This window comes from Fulmarus glacialis, unplaced genomic scaffold (assembly GCF_000690835.1).
Source record: "Fulmarus glacialis isolate BGI_N327 unplaced genomic scaffold, ASM69083v1 scaffold36038, whole genome shotgun sequence".
In the NCBI taxonomy this organism is placed as follows: Eukaryota; Metazoa; Chordata; class Aves; order Procellariiformes; family Procellariidae; genus Fulmarus; species Fulmarus glacialis.
The window spans coordinates 18886-23407 of record NW_009226929.1 but is presented as its reverse complement, the minus strand read 5'-3'; the positions used below and the strand labels follow the sequence as shown (position 1 = coordinate 23407).

At 43.3% G+C, this 4522-nt stretch overlaps 1 pseudogene; it reads right to left on the bottom strand.

Moving 5' to 3' along the window:
• Positions 1-2812: 2812 nt before the first annotated feature.
• LOC104071953 lies at positions 2813-3216 on the bottom strand (annotated as a pseudogene).
• Positions 3217-4522: the final 1306 nt, after the last annotated feature.

Below are 4522 nucleotides of genomic sequence, written 5' to 3'. Positions count from 1 at the left end.
TAGCTCAAACAAGTGTTTCAAACTAGTAGCCTGTTCTGCAATTAATGGTACTATAGAGAACACAAATAGCAAACAAAAACTGTAAAAGAGCCCTCATTTTTCCTTAGCTGTAGCAATACATGATAAATGACTACATACTAATGTGCTTCTGTTAACAAGAAGGCAAAACAAATGAAAACTCAGCACTGATTTCCTGAGCCGTTCTCCTAGTGGGCTAGGGCTAATTTGGGTATAGAGTATCTGCTGGGGAATGTTGGCATTGTGCTGTAACTTCACCTTTTGAAGCTGAAGCTGAAGAATTTCCTAGAAGCTAAGTCCTCCTTTCCCTCCAAGCTTCTAGTGCGAGGAACTGTCAAATCTCTGGGGCAATGATGATCTTCAGGAATAAAGAGATTTGAACAGGAAGGGATCAGTTTTTTGCTTTAGAGATTTCCTGTTAATCATGATACATCATACTGCAGAAGAGGAGATTGCCCAGGTGATTTGCCATCACCAAAAAAATAAACCTCGTTTAGCAGCTTCCTGCTACTGTATTATTCCCTTTCTTTAACATACTTATGTAACTTATCTGTCCTCAAAGTTACAACCATCTGTATTTGGATTGTCTGGGAAGCATCAGTTTCAATAATACTGCAATTGGGGTGTCAAGACTTTCAAATCCAAAAAACCAGTTGCAAGTTCTCCAGGGCATGAAACTTTCTTGTACAATTCTGAGCCAAATGTATGCAGTTAACAAGATACTGTAGCTTTGGCCTTTCAAGACAGTATGAGCATGCTGCTATGTAATAACATCCAGCTGTATACATCTGGTGATGATATTGCTCTGACCAATTGCAGGTGAACTTACATGTTGAGTCCTTACATTTATCTACTGATGTGTGAGTGGGAAAGAAAACATGAGGCAGCTACTGTCTGTGTCTCTCTGGGAATCACCAACATGTTAAAGCCTGTTTTTGGGGGGTCATGCTCAATTTCATAAAGCCTTGAGAGCTTTGATGTTTCTAGCTAAGATGTATATTGATACTGGTCACACTCCGATGCCCTGGGTTTTCCATTCTGGCTCTTGCAGCCCTAGAGCTTTTGAACTTCTCTGTGGGAATCATAGTTCGTGCTGTGTATAATTTATCAATTGTCTTTATTGTGTAGGCCTAACTTCATAAATTATGTCTGTGCCTGCCAATAGCATGAAGCCACAAGCTTGACAGGCCAGTTCCAGCTTCTTAGAAGTGGAAGGGTGATAAACAGCTTTACTGTGCCCACTGAGCTGATTCGGGTGTCGGGGGGGGGGGGCGGTCCATGGCACCTTTGAAGAAAGCAGTGATTCAGCTTTACTCTTGAATAAGGTGATTTCTAAATCTGTAAGAGATTTTGAGCTGAGTCCCAATCTAACATAGTATTTTCTTTAAGTCATATTACTTCCTTTAGTGTTATCTATTGGCTAAGCCTCACTGATATCTATGGTTACCCTGCAGGCCCTCAAATTTGCTGTGCTGTCTGTGTGCAATGCAATGTAAAGAAGGTGTAGGCTGGCAGTTGGGCAGCTCTGGTCCTGCTTTGACTTGTGTATTTTTTTGAATTTGAGCTTGATTCTGTGTATCTAAATCACCTGAACTGCTTAATTTCAGGCTTAAATTGCAGGAAAGGATACTTTGGTTAGAGCTAGGAAAAACAATTAATGCTAAGGATAACTAAGTACTGGAGCGTCTAAAGAAGTTGGGATATCTTTCTTGCTGGGTGCCTTCTGAAACAGGCTGATCAAATACTTGTCAGGAATGATACACTTGCTGTCAATTTTGCTGTTATGAAGCAGATGAACAAGATGACCTGGAGATCCCTTCTCTTTGATGGTATGAGAGATCGTGGGAGAACTGACTCAAATTCAGTCTGCTGCTTCTGATATTGCCCAAAGTCACAATGGTTTGTGATTTCCTACAAGGTGACATGGCTTGGTTTGTAGCCAGATCTCTTTTCGCACCCTTCATGAATAACCAGCCTCTCACTGCTATCCCATCAAAAATCCCTTCAGAATCAGTCTATAGAAACAACTCGCGCGAAGGCATAAGAATGTGTAGTTTGGGGTAAAAGCATGTGGTTATGAGGAGAGTTCAAGTTGACTTCAAGTTCTGCCAGAATGTGATGCAGATAGTATAATAGAATGGTTTGGGTTGGAAAGAACCTTTAAAGATCATCTAGTCCAACCCCCCTGCAGTGAACTAGATCAACTAGATCAAGTTGCTCAAAGCCCCGTCCAACCTGACCTTGAACGTTTCCAGCGTAGAGCATCTACCACCTCTCTGGGCAACCTGTACCAGTGTTTCACCGCCCTCATTGTAAAAAATTTCTTCCTTATATCTAGTCTGAATCTACCCTCCTTTAGTTTAAAACCATTCCCCCTTGTCCTGTCGCAACAGGCCCTACTAAAAAGTTTGTCCCCATCTTTCTTATGAGCCCCCTTTAAGTACTGAAAGGCCGCAATCAGGTCTCCCCAGAGCCTTCTCTTCTCCCGGCTGAACAACCCCAAGTCTCTCAGCCTGTCCTCATAGGAGAGGTGTTCCGTCCCTCTGATCATTTTTGTGGCCCTCCTCTGGACCCGCTCCAACAGGTCCATGTCTTTCTTGTGCTGAGGGCTCCAGAGCTGGACGCAGTACTGCAGGTGGGGTCTCACCAGAGCAGAGGAGAGGGGCAGAATCACCTCCCTCGACCTGCTGGCCAAGCCTCTTTTGATGCAGCCCAGGACACGGTTGGCTTTCTGGCTGCAAGTGGACATTGTCTGCTCATGTCCAGCTTTTCATCCACCAGTACCCCCAAGTCCTTAGGCAAAAGCACACTTTAGATCTTGGATCTGCTGTATTTGCACGGCAGCCTTGGTTCCCTCGGGCATGGCACACTTGGACAGCTCTCTGGGCAGCTCCTAGTGCATGGCAGACTCCACCTCTCAGGAACTGATGGTCAGGCATTCCTTATGATGTGCTAGATGACATGCTTTTCCAGTGATACATTCAGTAATGTCATTGATAAAGGTGTTCATGATGCCCTCATGGCCTTGGTTAGGATACCAGTCTCACAATGGATATGCTTCAGCACCTTATACTGATGGGTGCAGTAACTCTCCTTTCTGCTATTCTTATGTTGCTTGTAGCCCTTCTCTCAGGTTTTGGTGACAGCATTCTTGGAGATCTTGCTGGGAGCAGGAGCTGGCTTGGTAGGCTCAGGCATTTTGGCAGCACCTTTTCTCACCAATGAGCAACGTGAAGGTGGGCAAAGGTGGAGGCAGTGTAACTGCAAATGGCTTAGTCCACTGTTGGCATGTACCTGACCTCTTAAAGTAACTGCCTTCTTTGCAGCCTGAAGGACTGATAACTGTCATGATTGCATGAAACTGTGAGCAGCAAACTCAGAGTTTGCTGAAGCAATTGTATCTCCATGAGCTTTGGCTGACTTTAGCTGTTTTTATGATGTTAATATCCTGTGTTGCAATTAGAGGTTGGAAACCCAAATGCAAATACTGGGTGTTGCTGAAGAACAGATACTGCCTTTGAGATCAGTATCTTGGAAAAAAAAGATACCAGAGAAACACCAGACTCTGCCAGTATTAGCTTGTATTCTAAAATGTTGAAGTGTTACCCACCGGAAGCTGGAAGCCTTCAAAGCTTTGCACCGTTGCTTATGTCTTTAGGTTGTGTTTTCAGTTAGGTGGATTATAGTAGCAAAACGGATAAACTGACTAAAGCAACATTTAAGGAAAGATGCTTTTACCTGTTGTTTGATTTCTAGTGAGAGGTTTTGTACTCAGTTGAGGTGACAAGTATCATTCCTTTCACCCTGGGGTTTGGTGCCTGAAAGTTTCAGTTGCGGTAGGTCTGCTGTCGCCTACCCTCTATGCTATGAGTAGTAGAAAATGTTAAAATTACTTGATTGGTAAAGCTAAGGACTGTTTTTCATATAGGTTCCTTATTTTTTCTTTACTAACTTGACAGCTTAGCAAATTGGCTGAACACTGTTGTGTTAATTATTGAGAAGCCTAAATTCCTTTGTGGATTTAGTCATGGTAATTGGAATAGAAACTCAATACAGAATGCAGAGGTGTAAAGCTGGCCTGGCCATAATCTGGTGGTTTAAGACATAGCAGAATGGCATTAGGCCTTGTGTAACTTGAATCTTTGTGAAGTGAAAGGAGGGAACTGGGACTTGTGTTTCTTCTGTGAATTTCTTTTGCTTTGCATGGACCAGCTAGCTTGAGGCTGAGAGGGGCAGCTGTGCACAGGAGCATGCATGGCCTCAGAGCCTAGTGATGGCAATTCTCCCTTGAGAAGGAGGCATAGTCTTATCCACGGCCAGCTGTAGGAGGGTGTTAATATTTCAGAATATATTGTTAGGGCGTTAATATTTCAGAGTAACTGGAGGAGAGGCAGTCACTCAGATTTTCCTTTCTCCTAGGTAAATTCTCTTTATTGAGCTAAAGAGAGAGAGTCAGACTCTTGTTCTGTGAGCCACATGAAGTCTGTAATTACTTTATGAAAGA